This window comes from Sapajus apella, unplaced genomic scaffold (assembly GCF_009761245.1).
Source record: "Sapajus apella isolate SASKATOON/1434 unplaced genomic scaffold, GSC_monkey_1.0 scaffold28, whole genome shotgun sequence".
NCBI lineage: Eukaryota > Metazoa > Chordata > Mammalia > Primates > Cebidae > Sapajus > Sapajus apella.
In genome coordinates, this window is record NW_022436968.1 from 24225941 (window position 1) to 24249815 (window position 23875).

The 23875-nt window shown below is 40.7% G+C and overlaps 1 protein-coding gene across 2 annotated transcripts in view; it reads right to left on the minus strand.

Moving 5' to 3' along the window:
- MYO3B (myosin IIIB) overlaps window positions 1-23875 on the minus strand; it is a 499023-nt gene that overhangs the window by 207184 nt on the left and 267964 nt on the right. The gene's annotated exons all lie outside the window — the stretch shown is intronic.

Sequence of the window (23875 nt, forward strand, 5' to 3'; positions counted from 1 at the left end):
GTAATGTATTTTAGTGTGAATTTAAAAATAATTTCATACATCGAATCTATGATCTCCCTTATATTCTTATGATGAGGCTAAATAAAAATCTAATAAAAATGTTAAAAAAAAAAAGAACTGAAAACAAGATCTCTAAGAGATATTTGCACTCCTGTGTTCATTGCACCATTATTCAAAGGGCCAAGAAATGTAAACAAACCGAATGCCTACCGACAGGTGAATGGAAAAAGAACGTGAGATATATACAGACAATTGAATACCCAGCCTTAAAAAAACAAGGAAATCCTGCCATACGCTAGAACATGCATGAAGCTGGACGACCTTATGCTAAGGGAAATAAGCCAGTCACAGGAACATAGTACTGCATGATTCCACTTACATGAGGCATTTAAAAGTAGTCAGACTCACAAAAGCAGAGAGTAGATGGTAGCTGTCAGTGGCTGGGGCCGGAGGAGGCGGGAGCTGCTATTCAATTGGTACTGGGTTTTAGTCACATCATATGAAAAACTTCTAGAGATCTGCCGTACAAAAATGTGCACATAGTTGATGCTGTATCGTATACTTAAAAAGAAAGTAGATTTCATGTTTTATATATATATATATATATTGTTTTACTATAACAACAAGAAAAAGACTCCGACTGGGACACTGATTAGCACTGCTTATCACTAAAAGACATGAATATGGAAGAAAAAAGATGCTGAAGGAAGTTTTCCTGAGAAAGAAGTTAGACAATAGAGTACGTCAGTGTCAGGGTTTAGGACACAGACACTGATTAGTAGACCAGGCAGTAAGGATCCTTCAGGGGAGGAAAAATATCTTTTTATCTGCCCATCCTAGGCTCACGGTTGACACACTTATAACAAAGGACAGATTAACAAGTGAAAAGCATAAAAATTTACTTAATATAAGTTTTAGGTGACTCTAGAGCCTTTTTAAGGAAATAAAATGGAGAGTAAAGAAATAAAAGAAGTATCACCTAATGGTAAGAAACTGGGGAAACAGCAAGGCCTATTTGTTCAGATTCTTCTCTGTGTCCCTGTGTCTTCAGAAATAAGGATATTTCTTTTCTGTGGGTAGAAGACCTCCAGTTCCTACATGACAGTCTCACAGCCTGCTTTAGGGGAAGGTCAGAAAAATCCTTCCCAGATTTTATGACCTGCTTCAAGGGAGAAGGAAGAAGTGGGGGCTAAGAGTGACATTCATGCTTCGACCATATTCTCAAATTCCTTCAGCTTAAAATATTCAATAGGTCAAGGGGCCATATTTTGGGATAGTGAGCACTGAACCCCATCAATCCCTCTGCACATAAGGAGAAACCTGGCCACCTGCAGTGAATCAGTGGGGTAGGGAGTGGGAGAACGCAGCCTCTGAATCCTGGGGGCCGATGAAGTTTTGCAGGGCTTTGCATTTGTCAGGGGTGTGACTTCAAACAAATTAACTTCTCAAAGCCTCAGTTTCCTTGTCCATAACAAGAAAACAGTACTACCTGTTTTCCTCCCATAATACTTCTCAGAGTTATTATGGGGATTCAACAAGACAACTCACAAAACTCACCATCAACACAGGACTAGAGGAAGGCAAGTATTCATTTCACATTAGGCAGTATTTTATTTGCTGTGAACTGTTCACAAAGGTCTCAAAGCAGAAAGCAAGAAAAGACCAGGAAATCTCACCAATTCTCTATGTGAGCACTGGTTAGTCAAAAAAACAAAAACAAAACTATGAAAGGTAAGAAAAAATGATGAGGCAACTTGTGGCCACCCAGATCCCTCCCACATTTCACCTTTGAAAAGTCTGAAGGGCCTGCTCACTGCCCCACCCACCCTTCACCACTTCCCTGATTCCTCTTCCCCCAAACCAAGTGCATGAAGAGATTTGTTTGCGTTTTTACCTACAGTGTCATTTGATTCTGTAGCAAAATAAAAAGTTGTTAATGAAAGGAAGTGCTGCAATTTGTACATATGCAAGACACTCAAGATTTCAAAGTTTCAGCAAGTCTAGCACAAAGATGTCCAAATGTTTTCACTGGCGATATCTTCAGAGGCTAAACTGTGATTAATAGCCCAGAAAGAACTCTTTGAAGCAGGATTGGTGACATCAAAGTCGTAATCCAGGGGTGGCAGGAGCTTTATAATGAGTGGGAAGCATTTTAACACATTTCAAAGGATTTACAGCATGAATAAACAATAGACCTCAGCAGATGCCACACACACCTTTCAGAAACATAACCTATACAAAGTTTCCATTTTAATTTAAATGTAAATACAGTGTTCACACTTCTTTCAAATGTTAAGCATCCTCAGAGCTTCACCCCCTAGATAGCCTCTTCCCAGCCCCAGAACACCCTCCTGTGCTTCTCACAACTGCAACTACCAATGTGTGTCCTGTGTTGGAAAGAGAAAACAGAAGCAGAGACATCTAATGGAATTTATATCATATGTGGGAATTGTGTTAAGAGAGAATCTGAATTGGAGCTTACAGTGATCTCACACAGTTTCCCTGTTTCCAACTTAAAGAAAAAGACACAAGTGGTCTGAAGACAGAGGTGGAACTTTTAAAAGATGGCAATTTTCCGACTGCTTCAGAGGATTTTCCTTGCTTGGAAAGCACCCCAGAACCCAGGGTTTCATCTGTAGTCATCTGTTAAGAACTGCCCCAAAGGATAGCTTGTTGTTTTAAATAATCAAACATAGAATTCAGTCTCCCTCTGCTGCACCCTCTGGGTTTATAGGACTTGTTGCAGGGTTCCAGTGGTGATTGTTGGTGGGCATTTGTTTGAGAAATTTTCCTGCTTTAATTTTCTTTCCAAACACAAGAAATAGGCTTATAAACTAAGAAATGATTGCAAAGCAGTGCTGAAATGTCAAAAGCTGTTTGTGTCAAATATCTACAAATATAAGGAGCTGTAAATAAAAAATCAGATGCTTCAGTTCGTCCATTACAAGATGAAGTTATCTTAGTAGACCTGAGAACTGAAATCATATACCCCACATTCAGCTTAGACATGAGAACCGAAACCGCATCTTATTGTTTACAATTCAATGACCTTGTGTAATTCCTGTCTCCATTAGCATGACTTTCTTTTGCCAGGAGTCTCCAAGCCCAGGCAAATGGTTAGATTGCTCACCACAGAAACTTCCTGAAAGACTCATCAGCTCTTCCATGGAAAGGATCAACTTGACAGTTCATTCCCTATGATTCTATAAATCTCTCCTGTCAAAGTCCTCCCCTTGATGTTTCCACCAGCCCTGGATTGCTGCTTTGTGATCCTTACCCAATCCTAATCAAAGGCCCTCACTTTGAAAGATGCTTCTTTAAAATAAATGATTGCTCAACAAACTCTGACCTTGACTTCCCTTCTCCAAGACACTGCCAAAGCTTGGAGAGGTGGTGGGAAGCAATTAACTCCACTTTTGTCTTATCAGTGAGTTCTGTTGGTAATGTTTGGGAGCAAGCTTGGGACAGACCTAGGTTAATGCAATACTTGCAGTAATTAACATGTTCCAATTTCAGTTTATAATACTGTAGCTAACAAAATACAAGGAGTTAAATTCAGTACATAGTTGTATAAAAACATGCTATAAAAAATACTATAGTAGCTATGTGCAGTGGCTCTCATCTGTAATCCCAGAAGTTGGGGAGGTCAAGTAGGAGGATCGCCTAAGCCCAGGAGTTTGAGACCAGCCTGGGCAACATAGACAGACCCCGTCTCTACAAAAAAATCTTAAAAATTAGCTGCGTGTGATGGCATGCCTGGGGTCCCAACTACTCAGGAGGCTGAAGTGATAGGATCAGTTGAGTCTGGGAGGTTGAGGCTGCAGTGAGCCATGATCACACCACTGCACTCTAGCCTGGGCAAGAGAGCAAGACCCCATCTCAAAAAACACAAACCTATAGTATTTTGTATGCTAAAAAACTTTTTTCATCTTTACATAACCATCTCTCCTAAATCTATAACAAGAATTTATTTTAGATTTGATACATCGAAGTAATTTAAGACAGCCACAAAATATGACACAGCTGCAGGAAGCCAAGAAAAGGCAATCATGTGTGATGTTAAATTTTGTTCCGCAGTTTTTACTTTCTCCCTTAGCATTTATCTACAGCTTTAAGGTTTAATATAAATAAATGGGCAGAGCAGGATGGAAGAGTTCCCAGCCCACTTGGACATGACCTAATCTCTCATGAAAAGAATATGGATAGGCCGGGCACGGTGCCTCAAGCCTGTAATCCCAGCACTGTGGGAGGCCGAGGTGGGTGGATCACGAGGTCAAGAGATCAAGACCATCCTGGTCAACACGGTGAAACCCCGTCTCTACTAAAAATACAAAAAATTAGCTGGGCATGGTGGCGCGTGCCTGTAATCCCAGCTACTCAGGAGGCTGAGGCAGGAGAATTGCCTGAACCCGGGAGGCGGAGGTTGCGGTGAGCCGAGATCGCGCCATTGCACTCCAGCCTGGGTAACAAGAGGGAAACTCCGTCTCAAAAAAAAAAAAAAACAAAGAATATGGATAATGTATATACAGTCACGTGTTGCTTAATGACAGGGATATATTCTGAGAAAAGAGTCATAGGGAATTTTGTCATTTGTAAACAGCATAGAGGTACTTACAAAAACCTAGATGTATAGCCTCTGCACACTGTGACTGTTACAGATACAGGATGAAATCACTTTTGTCAGACCCAGACAAAATAGAGCTGGGAAGGCCTGAAAAAGAGGAGACTCATGCTTACATGTCTGAGATAAGAACTGTTTCCAAGGACTTTCTAAAAACCCCACAAAAAACCCTTTTGCATCCTTCATGCATCTCCTGCTTTGATAAGGTTTATCACTAGGCATTCTATAGGACTGAGTAATTCAGTTAAGATATTCTCAGAAGAACACTTGCCCACTAACAGTATCTCCACCAATGAACTGACAACTCTGGCTTTGAACCTCTGGAACCAATGAACTCTATTTCTAAGCAGCTTATGCAAATCTCTTTTTTGCTAATAAAAGCTCGCCTAACACTTCCCTCACTGAATGCACTGGTGGCTTGCCATTTTATGCCATTCCAGATTATAATCCTTATTTATATTCCTAAATTTTATATTTATAATTTTCTCTGTGTGTGTGTGTGTGTGTGTGTGTGTGTGTGTGTGTGTGTAGTTTTTGTTTTTGTTTTCTCAAGGTTGATACACCTAGGCTATATGGTATAGCCTATTTCTCCTAGGCTAAAAACCTGTATAGTATGTTGCTGTATGGAATACTATAGGCAATTAAAACACAATGGAAAGTAATTTGTATATCTAAACACAGAAAAGGTACAGCAAAAATATGATATAAAATGTAAAAAAACAGTACACCTATATAGGGCACATAACATGAATGAGACTTGCAGGACGGGAAGTTTCTCTGGGTGAGTCAGTGAGTGGGTGGTATGTGAAGGCCTAGGACAGTGCTGTCCAGCACTGTAGACTTTATAAATACTACATACTTAAGCTATACTACATTTATTAAAAAATATTTTTCTTCCTTTTTTTTTTAGACAGAGCCTTACTCTGTCGCCCAGGCTGGAGTGTAGTGCACAATCTCAGCTCACTGCAAGCTCCGCCTCCTGGGTTCAAGCGATTCCCCTGCCTCAGCCTCCTGAGTAGTTGGGATTACAGGTGTGTGCCACCACGCCCAGCTAATATTTTTTGTATTTTTAGTAGAAACAGCGTTTTACCATGTTGGCCAGGCCGGTCTCGAATATCTGACCTCGTGATCCACCCATGCTGGCCTCCCAAAGTGCTGGGATTACAGGCGTGAGCCACCATGGTGGCCTTCTTTTTCTTCAATAATAAATTAACCACTTACCATAACTGTTTTACTTTACAAGCTTTAAAATCTTAAAAAAACTTTTTGACTCTTGGCCAGGCACGGTGGCTCGTGCCTGTAATCCCAGCACTTTGGGAGGCTGAAGCAGGCAGATCTTGAGGTCCGGAGATCAAGACCATCCTGGCCAACATAGTGAAACCCCATCTCTACTAAAACACAAGAAAAAATTAGCCAGGCGTGGTGGTGTGCACTTGTAATCCGAGCTACTCCGAGGCTGAGGCAGGGGAATCGCTTGAACCTGGGAAGCAGAGGTTGTAGTGAGCTGAGATGGTGCCACTGCACTCCAGCCTAGTGACACAGTGAGACTCCCTCTCAAAAAAAAACAAAAAACAAAAAACAAAAAACAAACCAACTTTTTTACTCTTTTGAAATAACACTTAGCTTAAAACACAAACACATTGTAAGATGTACAAAAATATTTTTTTCGTATCCTGATTCTATAAGCCTTTTTAAATTTTAAGATCTTTTTTTAAAATTTGTCTCTTGGCCGGGCGTGGTGGCTCAAGCCTGTAATCCCAGCACTTTGGGAGGCCAAGGCGGGTGGATCACGAGGTCAAGAGATCGAGACCATCCTGGCCAACACGATGAAACCCCATCTCTACTAGAAATACAAAAAATTAGCTGGGCATGGTGGCGTGCGCCTGTAGTCCCAGCTACTCAGGAGGCTGAGGCAGGAGAATTGCTTGAACCCAGGAGGCGGATGTTGCAGTGAGCCAAGATTATGCCACCGCACTCCAGCCTGGGGGCGAGTGAGACTCCGCATCAAAAAAAAAAAAAAAAAAAATTTGTCTCTTTACTTTTTAATTTTTTAATTAAAAACAAAGACACTAGGTCAGACACTAAGTCAGATGCCTGTAATCCCAAAACTTTCGGAGGTCAAAGTGGATGGATCATGAGGTCAGGAGTTCAAGACCAGCTGACCAAGATGGTGAAATCCCATCTCTACTAAAAATACAAAAATTTTCCAGGTGTGGTGGTAAGCACCTGTAATCCCAGCTACTCAGGAGGCTGAGGCTGAGAATTTCTTGAACCTGGGAGGCAGAGGTTGCAGTGAGCAGAGATCACGCCACTGCACTCCAGCCTGGGGGACAGAGTGACACTCCATCTCAAACAAACAAACAAAAAACAAAGACACTAACACACACAATAGCAGAGGCCTACACAGGGTGAGGATCATCAATATCACTGTCTTCTACCTCCACACATCTTGTCCCACTGTAAGGTCTATGGAGCAATAACACACAGGGAGTTGTCATCTCCTCTAATCACAAAGCCTTCTTTGTAATCGCAATGCCTTCTTAGAATATCTCCTGAAGAACCTGCCTGAGGCAGTGTTACAGTTAACTTAGAAGAAATAAGTAGGAGTACACGCTAACTTAATACAGGTATCGATCGACTTATGACCTATGCAACTTACGACCATTCGACTTTACGACCACAATCACTAGCCACGGCTTCTCCGCGTCTGGCAGCGCAAACGTTGCCCAGTTGGGCGTACGACAGTGCGGACCAGCTTCCAGCAGCACTACCATCTCCGCGTGCACCATTTCAACTGTACATATAGCCTACTCAACTTACGACCAAATCGTGTTACAACCGGTCTGCCGGTCCCAATCGTGGTCATAAGTCGAGCAGTAGCTGTAACTTAAAAGCATACTATAGCATATACATAAACCAGTAACAGTTGTTTATTATGATTATTCAGTGCTATGATAACTGGATCTGCTATATTTTAGACAACTGGCAGTGAGGTAGGCTTGCTGTATCAGCATCACCACAAACATGTGAGTGATGCATTACGAAGGCTAGGACGTCACTAGGAGACAGGAATTTTTCAGCTCCATAGTAATCTCACGGGACCCCAGTTGTATATGTGGTCTGTCATTGACTGAAATGTCATTATGTGATGCACGCAACTGTATATAGAAGGGATTGCAGCTTTGTGGAGGGAAGGAATCAAGAGTAAGTAAGAGACCACAGTGTCCTTCCATCTGTTTTACTGAAAAAAGGTATGCACAGATAACAAATTCACTGTCTTTTCTGAATATACAACTTTATTGTGCATGTGAGAAATTCAAAGGCCCAAAGAAACCCCTTCCTATTCTGTATTGACTTTTAATTGGCATTTGTCTGGCATTTCAAGGAATTTCTACATAATTAACACCTTTAGACTATTTGCTTGAAGAAAGCCAAACCAATGTTTTCACTGACTTTCTTCTTTAGAATGTAAACAGCTTGCAAGATTTGTGACCCAGAGATCTCAAAGTGTAGAGATAGGGAAAAAATAGTAACTCCTTCTTCTCTCCTTAAGCTTTAAAACTCATCAACAGGATGTCAGTCCAGCAAACAACTGTACTGAATCCAAGACTGTTTCAAGGAGCTAACAAGCTTTCTCTTTCCTAACACAGCCAAGAGTGGAGTTACTCTCTGTTTTCTGCATTTTATCGCCACATTGGCAGACGGTCAGTCTCTTTTAATGACAAGAACTTCCTCTTAGAGCTAGATGAAGGAAGCTCTTCCCATATGTTCTTGGTGGGGTTTGCTTGAAAATAACATGGCTGCCACATGGCATGATATGTGTTCACCAAAGTACAAGAGCCTATACTGTTGACATTTACCCAAAAACTGCCCAAGAAGACTTGACCCATTTAAAAACACAATAAAATAAAAGCCACATACACATGTCTGTCAGCACCCATGTCACTGAGGTATGAGAATGGCTTATTCCAATCTCAGAGCAATTAGAGATAGTCCTGGGCAAAATCATAATTTGGGCAAAAGATATATTCAAATTCCCCATGTCCCTTTTCACCTCTGTATTTCCACTTCTGAGGGTGCAACACGGCTTTAATGCTGTTTCGCCCCATCCCAATATCCAGTTCCCCTACTTCACTGTCCCACCCTTGAACTTTTCCGTGCTGTACACACCTCCTCCATATTCCCATCAAATCTCCTTTTGTCTTTGTTCAGAACCTACAGGTTCATCTGACACTTAATCCAGGTATAATGTGTTAATGACAAATGAATGTATTAATTCATTCAGGTGAGATGTTTATATGGTAAAAAATAAAAATAAAAAAATAGCTATCTAGAAAAAAATTTATGGAATGATTCTATTGATGGGAATGTTGAGTACCTACAGAGGATCTAGTGTCTAGGTAAGGGGGACAGTTTTGAGATAGGGGCTCTTTCATTTAATGATGCTCAAGTCATTCATACTTTGAAATAATACAGTGAAGGCCTTCTATGGGTCTTATAAAGGATGAACAGAATGCAGTTGGTCTATATATGAGGGATTCTTTCCAGGACCCCCAGGTATACCAAAATCTATGCAGTCAGCTCTGAAGAACCCACATATAAGAAAAGTTGGTGCTCCATATATGCAGTTTTGCATCCAAACAATACTGTATTTTTGATCTGCATTTGGTTGAAAAATAAAAACCCTGTATATAAGTGGACCTGCACAGTTCAAACCAACACTGTTCAAGAGCCAACTATACGGTTCTTTGTTTCAAGTAGAGGACAGCCCAGTGAAGCTCTTGTGGGAAGGGGAAAGGCTGGCACATAAAGAATTCATTGCAATGTAAATTGGTGAGTGTTAGAATAAACCTCTGAATAAAGTGACACAAAGGGACAGAACACTAAGTTTTCATGAGAAAATGAGGAAAATAAAAACTGAAGAGCAGGCAGTGAATGAGCTAGATTTTGAAAGCAAAACATGAATTTGATAGGAAATGGAAGACATTCTATCTGGAAGACAAGAACAAGACGGACACAGAATGTAAACCCGAAGGTTCCAGAGAGTTCCAGAGAGTTTGTAAGGCAAATTCCCAGGAAGCTTCTTATTTTAAAATTAGACATTTAATAATAGCATTTAAACATTTATTATTTTACCCTTACAAGAATAAAAACAAGTTACTTACCACTCCCTTCCAATGAAAATACTACCTATGGGCACAGTTCTAGGGGGAAGAAAATATGGGCAGGAAGGCTTTGCTAAGGTATCGTAGTCACTGGTGGGACTGCGAACAAAAGCCTGCTCTGCTCTTCCGGTAGAATGCCCACTCATCCATGTGGCCAAAGGTAGGGTTTGTACACAAGCTAGTAGGGAACTCATTCCAGTTAGTACAGTGCTGATATAGCCAGTCTTGAGTAAAATCTCATATGCAGGTAGTTTCATATAGAGAAATTACATTCCACAGTCTAAGAACAGAATCCTAAATAAAATGCTCAGGCTGGAGTGAATAAACTGATTAATGCAAAGTAAAAAATTCCTCCCTACACATACCTTATCTATTGATGGTAGGTCAGTCATATAATTTCGCACAACACCTATGCTTCCTTGTGTTTTTAAGCCTGAGAAAGTTATACAGGGCTTCCATGAACGAGACACTGTTAGCCTTCCATTGTGCAGGATTATGATTCAGTGCTTGGAACTATAAAAGCTTTTTTGAGTTTTCCTCTTTAGCATGGAAGCAATGAAAAGGACACTGGAAAGTGAGAAACTTGGATTCTTATGCCAAACCGGCCACTGACTTAAGGAGATTATGTCTACCCTTTATGACTTAATTGTATTATATGTCAAATGAGGAGTTTGAGAAGATCAGTGGTTCTGCACTTGTGTGTCATGGCATTCCAATGTGGTGCCCATAATAAACACCTTTATGGTTACGTAGCTTCACCTAGATCAATGCCAGGCATGTGGCACAGGCAGGGGTGGACTGTTCTCTGAAAGGGAACTAGAACAAACAGTGTATAATATCAGCCTGGTGCCAAAATAAAAGATTGTGTGACATCTGTGGCCAGGACACGTGTGAGCTTTACCTAAGCTATGAGTCAGAGAGCTGATCAAGGCGGTAAACAGTATTGTTCAAAAATCAACAACATGCTGAACAACAAGCAAATGAGTAAGTGCAATGTTGGCCTCAAGTTGGAGTAAAAAAAGTTAAGTAGGCCAGGTGTGGTGGCTCACACCTCTAATCCCAGCATTTTGGGAGGCTGAGGTGGGCCGATCAACTGTCCAGAGTTCGAGACCAGCGTGGCTGATATGGCGAAACCCCATCTCTACTACAAATACAAAAAATTAGCTGGGTGTGGTAGCGCATGCCTGTAATCGCAGCTACTCAAGAACTGCTTGAACTCAGGAGGTGGAGGTTGCAGTGAGCTGAGATCATACCACTGCACTCTAGGCTGGGCAACAGAGCAAGGCTCCATCTAACAACAAAATATTAAGTAGCATTAGGCTTCCATCAAGCTCTGAAATTTTATCTACAGTTGTAAACTATATCCTAAAAGACCCCTGAAGTGGGGGAAATAAGAAAGAACAAAATAAAGGCGATAAAACTAAAATATGTAAAGCGTGTTATTTCTTAGCAGTTCAGTAGGCAACAGAATGAGTGGGTGGTGATGACAGCCTCGCTTAGATCAAGGGAGGAAGCTTAGATAGCGGTTTTGCCGAGGCCTGGATATTTAATTTGCCAATGCTGTCTTCACAGCTAACACAAGCAATCAGCAATGGCTCTGTTGCTATGATCTCTTCAGTTATTCCTCCTTCTTTACTTCACTATTGTGGCTAAAGTGAGCTTATTCAGTTCTCTAATATTTTTTTTTTTTGAGACAAAGTTTCACTCTTGTTGTCCAGGCTGGAAGGCAGTAGTGCAATCTTGGCTCACCGCAACCGCCACCTCCCGGGTTCAAGAGATTCTTCTGCCTCCCTGCTGAGTAGCTGGTGTTACAGGCATGCGCCACCATCCCCGGCTAATTTTGTATTTTTAGCAGAGACGGGGTTTCTTCATGTCGGTCAGGCTAGTCTCAAACTCCTGACCTCAAGTGAGCCCCCCACCTTGACCTCCCAAAGTGCTGAGATTACAGGCATGCGCTACCTAGCCCAGTCCAGCTCTCCATTTTTTAAAATATTGTTCTTGTTCCTTAGCACATGAGAGAGGAGACAAAGGTATTGTTTTTTGCTTCCTTTCTGCAATGTTTTTAAGATTAATGAATTCAAGGTGTTCATTTTCAACATCTTTATGACATCTATTCTGCTACATATTTGCAAAAATACCAGCCATTTTGAAAAACTGGGTGCCAATGTGAAGGCCATAATTACTTATATAAGCTTTTTTTCTTTTTCTCTTGGGTCTCTGAAAGCACTCAAGGTTAGCTTTTGATTTGTAAGTATCAAAGTCTAATTTTCATATTTACCAATTATTTTTGCTCTATTTTAAAGAATGACTATTCCATGTCACTGCTCTTTTATAAAAGGACCTCGTATAAACATCCATGTGTATGTGTATATCCTTGGGAAAAACTACAGCAACTTGAGAATTCAGAAAATAAGGAGACGCATACTGAAACAGGGAGTATTCTGCAGGAAACTAAACTTGCAATTGACCAGCAATACTCACATCTAAGCTACACTGTCATGTTTCTGAACACCCACGTACACACATTTCTCATAGATACATGTATAACCTACTCATAAACGCATGCCCAGAATCACTTCTTCCATTGAATCTTATATATTTCATGGCGCTGAAGAATGAAGTTAATGTAACTTATATTCTTAAGCACAGGCATTGTTTTATGGAGACCTTGGCTTTATGGAACAATAATACTGTATTGTCTGAAATAACTGATTTCAAAAAAACTTTCTAAATTAAAGTACTATCTCACAGACTTGTGATGCAAATACTGATTTTTTTTTTTTTTTGGAAAGAGTGAAACCTTTTGAGAATAAAGGCCAACAAAGACTATTTTCTGATGAAGGAACTCTCCAAGTATCGCAACCCTACACTGATTCTAGAGGTTGCAGCTAGTCAGTACACTTGTGTCTATGTCCTTTAAAATCAATGTAAATATGCTATCTTATATTAGCATATACTAGGATTAATCTTTATAAATGATTTGGCTCCTTATAGAGGTTACAACCTCTTTGAAGCCAGGTACTAAGTATCTATTTCTACTCCCATACATTAATTAAAAAAAAATTTTTTTTTAATTGAGACGGAGTTTCGCTCTTGTTGCCCAGGCTGGAGTGCAATGGCGTGATCTCTGCTCACTGCAACCTCCGCCTCCCAGGTTCAAGCAATTCTCTTGCCTCAGCCTCCTGAGTAGCTGCGACTACAGGCATGCACCACCACACCTGGCTAATTTTGTGTTTTTAGTAGAGACGGGGTTTCTCCATGTTGGTCAGGCTGGTCTTAAACTCCCAACCTCAGGTAATCCGCCTGTCTCGGCCTCCCAAAGTGCTGGGATTACAGGCATGAGCCACTGTGCCTGGCTCAAAAAATATTTCTTCAGCAACTGCTGTGAGACTTGCAAAGTGCCCTTTGCCTAAGCCTTCACATAGACACTAAAGAAAAAAAAGTTAAATGAACTAGAAGAACATTTTAGAATGTGCCTACCGTTGCCGCCTAGAGACAGATTATATCTACTATCTCTTGGCAAACATCAGTATCACAGGTTCTTCTTTCAGTCATCCAAGAACACTTACGGCTCATTATCCTGAGGAGGTAAGCAATTGAGTGTGAACCATTTTGCAGGGCTAGTGTAGCACCATGGATGAGTGATAAAACTGAATGAAATAGATTTATGGTTTAAATATTTCTAGAGAATGTCTCATCAAAGGCAAAGATGTTAATTAATGATGCAACACTGAAAGCTATCCATGAATCTAATTAACACTGTGTCTGTGACATTCTAAGACGTGGGGACATTCTAAGCTGCATGAGGGCATACACTAAATCTATTCTACTTAGCACCTCACACTTAGTGCTTAGTATAACATACCTAGCATATAGTAAGCATTCAATAATTATTTGTGAATGGATAAGTGAATGAATAGTGTGGCACTAAATTTTTTTTTGATTTTTCAATTTAACATGACATCCAAAGCCCTCTAGAAGAAGATACCAGCTTACCCCACTTTCCCCAACATACCATGAACTCTTTGCTGGTCTCTGGACATGCCACGATCCTTTCACATTTCAGACTTTTTCCTCAGGCTATTTGATGCCTGGATTGCAGAAGTGCAGTCAGTGGTTAAGAATGCCTGTATTGGCCAGGCATAGCGGCTCACACCTGTAATGCCACAACTTTGGGAGGCCGAGGTGAGCAGATCACAAAGTTAGGAGTTCAAGACTAGCCTGGCCAACATGGTGAAACCCTGTCTCTACTAAAAATACAAAACTTAGCTAGGTGTGGTGGTGGGCACCTATAATCCCAGCTACTCAGGAGGCTGAGGGAGGGGAATTGCTTGAATCCAGGAGGCGGAAATTGCAGTGAGCTGAGATTGCACCATTGCACTCCAGCCTCGGTGACAGAGTGAGACTTCGACTACCCAAAAAAAAAAAAAAAAAAAAGAGAATGCCTGTATTAAAATATCTTATGTACCCCGTATAAATATATATACCTACTATGTACCTACAAAAATTTAAAATAAGAACTGAAAAAAGAAAAAGAAAAAACGATGTCTGTTTTGGGATCAAACCACAAGGGATTTGTCTCAGCTCTGCCTCACTTGTTAGGAGGCCTTGGGGGACTTGACTTGTCTTCTTAATATCTGGGTTTCATCCACCACAGAGGGCTGGATGAATGTTTACTGAGCATGCGGAATAAAGTGTTCCTGTTAAATTTATAGTTAACAGAGTTTCAATGGTGAGTGGAGATGCAGATGTTGATGGTGCAGAGAATTTGACTGGAGCCACGTGGAACCTTTAGAAGTGCTAGTTAGCCAAGGAATTTTAGTTCAAGCTAAATCAGTTGGCTCAGCTTAGTAATGATCTCTTCAGCATATATACATATGTATTTTAAATTTATTTTTATTTATAATTGATACAATAATTGTACATATTTATGGAGTTCAGCATATATTTTGAAATTTATAAAATAGCTATTAATTAGGAGTTTTGGTTAATCAGAGTTTTACAGACTATCCAATTTTCTAGTGCCTAAAGCCTCCTTAAACGTTGAACTGGATGACTAGGAAAAAAGTAAATAAATTGAATAATATAAAGTTTGGGGGTTTATTTTATTCTTTCTCGTATATCTTCTTTTTAAGAGATGAGGTCTTGTTCTGTCGCCCAGGCTAGAGTGCAGTGACACAATCATAGCTCACTGCAGTCTCCAACTCCTGGGCTCAAGCAATCCTTCTGCCTCAGCCTCCCAAGTAGCTGTGATTACAGGTGTGAGCCCTGGCACACCCTGTTTATCTTCTTAAGGTAAACACAGAAATCTCAAACTCTCAAGAAAAAACAGAGAAAAAACAAATGTTACCTACTGCTTTATTGTAAAAAAAAAAAAAAAAAAAAAATCAAAGATTAAGGAAATAAATATAGAAATTGACTTATTTTTGTCTCATATTTGTCATTCTGCACCAGATCAAAAAATATTTAACAATACTTAAATACTAACATTTATTGAGGGTTTACAATGTAGTAGATACTGCACTAAATGTTTTAAAATGAATTACTTAACACTATAATCCAGTTAGCCATGTCACCAGTCTGCAAAGAAAGAAAACTAAGGCAGAGTATTCAACTCTCTTGCTCAAGCCATAGCACTAAGTAGTGATGCTCACAGAACCCATCAGGATGCCCTAGTTACACTGTAATCATTTCAAGGATTTTGATCTTATTCAAGGAAGACCACTGAGTCTTGAATAAGATGGGATTGCTGCCTGGCCAAACTGATTGAGCCCAGTTGATTTTAGAGGATGTCTGGATTTTTTTGGCTATTTACACACCAAACTAGGTCAACCAAACAGTGATTCCCACTGATTACCCGGCAAACACTATTGTTATGGAGAAGCCAAACCTGATCATCTGGAAAACAGTTGATGTGATTTTTGTGTAACTTGAAGTGTCTTTCAAAATGCAAAGAATGGAACCACTCTACTAAAATCGAACCTTAACAAAATCTTAACAGTCTTCCTTTGCAACCTCCAACTCTCAAGTTCAGTTAAGCAACACTTAATTTAGTTTACTGATGACTCACATGTGCAAGTCAGTAAAGTTCACAATTGTTACTCTACACAGCTGTGGTTTACAGCATCTCTTTGCACACAACACGTTGGCACCAAAGCAAAATGATTAACTTTATACGTTTCTAACATATGGACCAGACTGTTAGAAGGCGGTCTTGTGTTCTAAAGAGAAAAATACAGTTTCTATTAACATGACCTAAATTCCTAGGAAAAAAAAAATGCTAAGTTTTAATCCATCTTTAAGTAGAGAGATAATAATTATAATAGCTTTGTTTCTAACGTATTTGATTTAAAGTGCCAGGAGGTATCTGTTACTAAGGGAGGGAAATGACCTAAAAGCCCATTATAAAAAGATTTTATAGTGGGATGAATTAATAAACTATAAATGGCTTTGAGACCTTCTCTCCAATATGAGCTACTGAAGTATGAAATAAATATGAAAAAAGCATAGAATCTTTCATCTTAAATGGGAACATTTTTCTTTCTATGAATGGAAAGGATAGTGGCAGAGAGAAGCAGAATTTATTTTTCTTCTATCTGACCATTTGAAAACTCAAAGCTTCTACGTTTGTTATACTTAGCAGGGTCATTAAAGAAATAAAACAAGGCCGGGCGCGGTGGCTCAAGCCTGTAATCCCAGCACTTTGGGAGGCCGAGGCGGGTGGATCACGAGGTCAAGAGATCGAGACCATCCTGGCCAACACAGTGAAACCCCGTCTCTACTAAAAATACAAAAAATTAGCTGGGCATGGTGGCACGTGCCTGTAATCCCAGCTACTCAGGAGGCTGAGGCAGGAGAATTGCCTGAACCCAGGAGACGGAGGTTGTGGTGAGCCGAGATTGCGCCATTGCACTCCAGCCTGGGTAACAAGAGCGAGACTCCGTCTCAAAAAAAAAAAAAAAAAGAAATAAAACAAAATGGTTCTAAATTGTACTTCCACTTAAAATGTACATTCACTGTCTTATTCAGGATCTATTAAAATATGTTGGAGGAAGACGGTGAATCTGATTCACAACTAACGTTAATTTTCTCAATATTAGAGTCATTATCATAACTCACTATTAAAGTTTATTTTAGTTTTTCTTTTTGGAACTTTTGGAAACGGATTTAAGATCCACACTGGAAGGATGCCTTGGAAAAGGAAGACTCAGGGAGATCATCTGACCAGCACTGCCTCAGCAATGATTCTTGACCCTCAAGGTGCTCCTCACAAAAAAGCTCTCACTAATTTTGGATGTCTGGTACATGGGAGACATCTCTTGGTATTTCCACAGTAAAGATACCCATTGGATGTTCATAATCAATATTCCCCACACCTTTTGGTCAATGGAAATTTAATTCAGCTCACACCTCTTCGCACCACACAAACCCGATGTTTCAAGAAAAACACTTGTGGCTAAATTACAGACCTTGAAGCATGAGAACCACATAGTCCCTTCACATTACAACCTTCCTCTGAAACATGGCTGCCTGGGGGTTCCACCCAGCTGCCCTGACTCTGGGTAGACGTGTGAGCGTGAGTCCCACCTTACTGCCACAGCCTGCTGGGAGGACCAGAAGCTGCATCTGTGAGATGTTGTGAGGCCTGTGTCCTATTCTGCCCTAGAACAGGTTGGAGGAGGGGCAGAGGGTACTGGCCTCATGTGGACAGCCCCGCGAGAAACTTCACACCTTCCTGGCTCTTCCCCTGTTAATGATTTTCAGCCCTTGTTTAGAAAAATCTGATTTTCTTTGTAAGGCTTATTGAGGGCAAAATATGTGTGTGACGTGGCTGAGTGAAAGAGCATCTCTTGAAATTCTTGTTGCTTTCTTCCCCCATCCCTGAATGTTTTTAGGCTTTAATCTGTACTCTCCAAGTGCTGTTTTGTTTTTTGTTTAAATGTAAGTGACTTAAGTGTTTAAGTCACTTAAAATTCTCCATGCGGTTTCTTCTGCCCTATCAGCTATAGTGGAATGAAGAACTCTGGACTGTAAGTCAGGAGACAAGCTAAGAGCTACCTGAACTCGCACTTTGCATCTGGCAGATTTGATTTAAAGTTCTGAGCAGCTTCTACATCTGCAAAGTGAGGGATGTGCATTATAAAGAGCTTCCAGATTAGATGGGACCTTAAAACTGAACAGACTAAATCCTAATGACCTCTAGAGCAGACGTTCAGTCTTGAGTTGCGTTGTTGTCGTTGTTGCTGTTGTGCGAGAAGAGGTCTCACTCTGTTGCCAGGGCTGAAGCTCAGTGGTGTGATCATATCTCACTGCAGCCTGGAACTCCTGGGCTCAAGTGATCCCCTTGCCTCAGCCCGCCAAGTAACTAAGATCACAGGCACGAGCCACTGCACCTGGCTGATTGACTCTGGTTTGGAAGTTTTCATTTGGCTCTCTTTAGATAACCTTATGGGACAGTGCTGTACGATGTAATGTAAAATGTTCTATTAGCCACATTTTTTTTAATTAGCCACATTTTAAAAGTAATAAATAACAAGTCATTGAAAGTAACTGAAATTAATTTCAATAATTTTCAACTCACATATCAGAAGTATTATTCAACATGTAATGAATATAAAAGTTATCGAGGCCAGGCACGATGGCTCACACCTGTAATTCCAGCACTTTGGGAGGCCGAGGTGGGTTGATTACAAGGTCAGGAGTTCGAGACCAGCCTGGCCAATATGGTGAAACCCTACTAAAAATAGAAAAATTAGCTGGGCATGGTGGCGTGCACTGGTAGTCCCAGCTACTTGGGAAGCTGAGGCAGGAGAATAGCTTGAACTCAGGAGGTGGAGGTTACAGTGAGCAGAGATAACGCCACTGCACTCCAGCCTGAGCAACAGAGGGAGACTCCGTCTTAGGAAAAAAAGAAGTTATTGAAAGAGTTTACATTATTTTGTACTAAGTCTTCAAAATTGGATGTGTATTTTATATCTATGGCACATTTCAATTTAGACCAGCCACATTTCCTATGCGCGGTAGCCACCATATTGAGCATGACTGCAGAGAATCACTGCATCGGACACAGAAGTGCCTCATTTCTGCTCTCAAAGAGAAATGCAGAAATGCCAAGGAGCCCTTCTTGTTGGTCCTCCTAAAGAAAATAAAGTGAGGTGGGATAGGACAAAATAGTTCTGCAGGTTGGCTTCTTCATAAAATATTTTATTGTGTGCAGAGTTGACTTCAGATTATCTCCCCGTGTGTAAGGGACGTTGTTCCCAGATTTGCAGTTTCAGCAAAAGCTTTTTAGCAGTTTCCCAGGTTCTTTTTGGAAAGATAGAAGTGTTCCATATTATCAGTATTGAGCAATGTTTTTCCAAAGTGTCTCTAAAAAGGTGACAGTAAATTAAAATGTGGCTCAAGAGTGGGTCCTAATCCATTATGACTGGTGTCCTTTTCTTTTTTGAGACAGAGTCTAGCTCTCTTGCCAGGCGGGAGTGCAGTTACGCAATCTTGGCTCACTGTAACCTGTTTCCCAGGTTTAAGCGACTCTCCTGCCTCGGCCTCCCAAGTAGCTGGGACTACAGGCATGTGCCAGCCCAGCTAATTTTTTGTATATGTATATATATATTTTTTAGTAGACACAGGGTTTCACCATGTTGGCCAGAATGGTCTCGATCTCCTGACCTCGTGATCCACTCACCTACACCTCCCAAAGTGCTGAGATTACAGGCATGAGCCACCGTGCCCAGCCTGGTGTCCTTCTTAAAAGAAGAGATTAGGATCCAGACAATATACACAGAGATCAAGGAGCCACCATGTGAGGACACAGTGAAAAGGGGACATCTGCAAGCCTCAGAGAGAGGCCTCAGATGAAACCAAACCTGCTGACACCTTGATCTCCGACTTCTATCCTCCAGAGCTGTGATAAGTAAATGCCTATTGTTTAAACCACTCAGTCTGTGTTAATTTGTTCTGGCAGTCCTAGATAAAATAAAGAGTTTCCTAGACCTCATTATTTGTAAAAAGTGCATCCTGATCCTTGAAGGCTGGCAGGTTCTAGCAATAAGTGGGGATTTCCTCCAGCGCCATATCAGACTAATACATGATCCCACGCCAGACTGGCTGTATTATTTAGCTGACCCTGAGCTCAACATTAACAATACATTTATCTGATGTGTGTATCTTTATGCCTTGTGCTATCTGATTCCCAATGAGACAGTAACCCTTGATTTCTTCTGTCCTCAGACAATGGTGGGGCTGTGGGCTTCCACAGGATCCTTCCATTTTTCTGAAATGGAAGAAATGAAAACTCAAAACAGGACAGTTCCCCATCATGACATCTAGTCATGCTCTCTAGTTATCTTTTTCCCTACAAAGGGAAGAGTCACGTATTTTGCTGGATAAGCACGCATCCAATTAGGGGACAAAGTTGTAAGCATCTTTTTTTTTTTTTTTAAGTAACTGCTTCCAAATTTCACAAGTGATTCTTTTGAGAAGTGCCCCCTTCCCTCAGTTTGAGGGAAGAAAAGCATACTCTCCCTTTGGCCCCAGGGGGCCCAGGGCCAGGGGATGAAGGTAACAACACTTAGAACTTTTCTGAACTTAGAATGTGAGGTGTAGAGAGTTTTGTTCTCATCATGGGCCTTATTTCCAGGAAAACAGGTCTGGACTGAGCACTATGCTCCACCCTGTTGTAAACCCTGGCTGCTGTTAAGAGCGCCTGTATTTTTCATTTAGGTGCTAGAGTTTTTACAAAGATCTAGGGATGCACTTTTCACAAATAAAGAGGTCTAGAAACTCTTTTCCAGGGAAAGAAACTCTTTTTACACCTTTCCAGATTCCAGCTTAAAATTCCAGTTTTGCAAAGAGAAAATTGAGTAGTAGTGATATGAAATAATGCCTCTGGTAATAAAAAGATGCATTTTAATGGCATTCTTAATTATGCAAAAGACAAACTGATGATGCTTTATTGTCAGACTCAGAAATAACACAGGAGGCCAAGAGCAGTATGGGGAGCATGGGTCCCCCTCCAACCTCAACTCGCTAGGGACAATATGCTGGCAATGACATGAAGGTCAAACTAGGGCCTGACCTCACTGAAGCCTCCTGCACACCCACCAGACTGGGTGATTTAAACCCAGGAAGCTGGTCTCATCCTCACCCAGGCCTAGGGTTTGGCAGCCCCACTCCATCCCCTTTGGTGATGCTTCAGTACCTTAAGCTCTCCCAATCCCCTGTTCCCTCCTGCTCAAAAAGAGCCTGTTATACATTGAATTGTGTTCCTAAAAAATTAATATGTTGGAGTCCTAACCCTTAAGTACCTCAGAATGTAACCTTATTTAGATACAGGACCTTTTAGATTTAATAAGTTTAGATGAGGTCATACTGGAGTAGGGTGGATCCCCAATCCATTATGACTGATGTTCTTACAGAAAGGGGAAACTTGGCAGGGCGCGGTGGTTCATGCCTGTAATCCCAACACTTTGGGAGGCCGAGACAGGCAGATCACCTGAGGTCAGGAGTTTGAGACCGGCCTGGCCAACATGGTGAAACCCTGTCTTTACCAAATATACAAAAATTAGCCAGGCATGGTTGCAGACACCTGTAATCCCAGCTACATGGGAGGATGAGGCAGGAGAATTGCTTGAACTTGGGAGGCAGGGGCTGCAGTGAGCCAAGATTGTGCCATTGCACTCCAGCCTGGGTGAAAGAGCGAGACTCCCTCTCAAAAAACAAAGTGGGGGCGAGGGGTACTTGAACACAGATGTGGAGGGAGAACGCCTTGTGGAGGTGAAGGCAGACAGAAGGCTGGTGCAGAAACAAAGAACACCAAAGAGTGCCAGAAAACCACTGGAAGCTAGAAGAGAGGCCTGGAACAAACGCTCTCTCAGAGCCCTCCAGAAGGAAACAACCCTGCCTTCATGTTTTTCTTGAACTTCTAGCCTCCAGAATGAGGACAACATATTTCTGTTGTTTAAGCCACTCGATCTGGGGTATTTTGACATAGTACCCCTAGCATACTAATATAGAGCCTTAGATTGGGAGTCCAGACTTGGATTTCAACTTTAGTTTCCATCTTGCAGTTGTTATCTGAGTTATTTAACAAACATGTATTGAATACTTTCTATGCATTGGGCACTGCTCTGGGTCATGGATATATGGTAATAAACAGGACCGATAAGGGCTCTATCTTCAAGTTATTTACAGGCAACATGGAGTGGGGGCAGGGATAGAGAAAGACTTTTGTTGGCTCTTGAAGGAGACAGTTAAACAGATGATGTGATAAAATAAGTGGGGAAGTGAGGCGTACTTTCCATTGGGTAGACAGACAAGGCCTCTCTTTGGAGGTGATATCTGAGCTTAAATTCAGGCTCGCAAGAAAGAGATGGACCCATAGAAATCTGGGGAAAGTATGTTCTGAGCAGAGTGAGCAGCTGGAGCAGAGTCAGGAAAAGGCTTGGGAATACCTAAGGAACAAAATGAAGACAGAGTAAATGAAAGACTTCAAGGAAGTGAGGACAGAGATACTGGCCGTACAGATTACCTAGGAGTTTGTAGGTTAAAAAAAAAAAAAAGGAATTTGGATTATATTCTAGGTGTGATGAGGATCCAGTGGAAGCTTTAAACAGAGAGTGACATGATCTAATTTGCATCTTTTAAGATGGCTGTTGGGCTATATAAGGCAAGTGGAGAAGCAGAGAGTTCAGTTGGCAGGTTCAGGTGAGAGATGTCGTAGATGCATCACTATGAACTCTGCTTTCACCTTCACATGGTATCTCTGTGTTGAGATTTCCCCTTTTTATAAGACTGTCATTCATATTGGATTAGGGGCTTACCCTAAAAACATCATTTTAAGTTGACTATCTTTGTAAATACCCTAATTCCAAATAAGGTCACATTCTGAGGTACTAGGGCTTAGGATTTCAATGTATCTTTTTCTGGAGGGCACACAATTCAACCCATAAGAGATGATTGAAAAGATGAAAGACACTATGTAAGAACAATTACATTAAGAGGAATAAACAGATATGCAGAAGAGATGAGAAATAACTACAGGATCAAAGTCTTTATGGAGGTAAGAGAGAACGGGATGCTACGTACAAGTAGAGAGCATCTTATCTGTAATAAGAGCAGGGATAGTTCAGAAGCCCTTAGGTCAGAAGAAACATAGATACACTAGTCACGTGGTATCTGTGTAAAAAATATATATATAGAAGGAAGACAGAGCAAACAGGAGCAATGCAGGTGGATACATAAATTTGGCTCATCTATCAATTTGTTGAGCAAAAATATATTGAATGCCCACTATATGCCAGATATATTTTAAGGCTTTGAAGACACAGTAATGAACAAATAAGATAAATTCCCTACCCTCTTAGAGCTTACATTACAGCAAAGGAAGACAGACAATAAACAAGATACATGAGTAAAATGTATACAATAGGTAAGGTAGTAATAAGCGCTAAGAAGAAAAATAAAACAGCAATGGGGATATAAAATGTTGAATAGGTTTTAAGTTTAAACAGGATAGCCAGAAAAGACAGGTTTTGAGAAAAGATCTGAATGGAGAGAAGTTAGCCATGGGTATGTCTTAGGAAAAAAAAAGTGTTCCAGATATAGGGAGCAGTAAGTGCAAAGGCACCTACATAAAACCCACAGCTAGCATCATACTTAGTGGTTAAAGACAGAATGCTTTCTCCTTAAGATCAGGAACAAAGCAATATGCCTCCTTTCATCACTTTTATCCAGCATCATAGTAGAAGTCCTAGCCTGTATAATAAGGCAAGAAAAACAAATAAAAAGCATAAGATCAGAAAGGAAGAAACAAAAGAGTTCTCATTCACAGACAACATGATTGTCTATACAGAAAATCCCAAGGATTATACAAAAACAAAAAACAAAAAGACCTTCTAGGACTAATGAGTTTAGCCAGGTTGTGAGTGACAAAGTCAGTACACAAAAAGAAAAGCCATCTGTATTTCTACATATTAGCAATGAATAATTAAAATCAAAATTAAAATACCCATTTATACTAGCTCTGTAAATTGAAATACTTTGGTATGCATCTAATAAAACATGTACAGGATCTGTATGCTGTAAATAA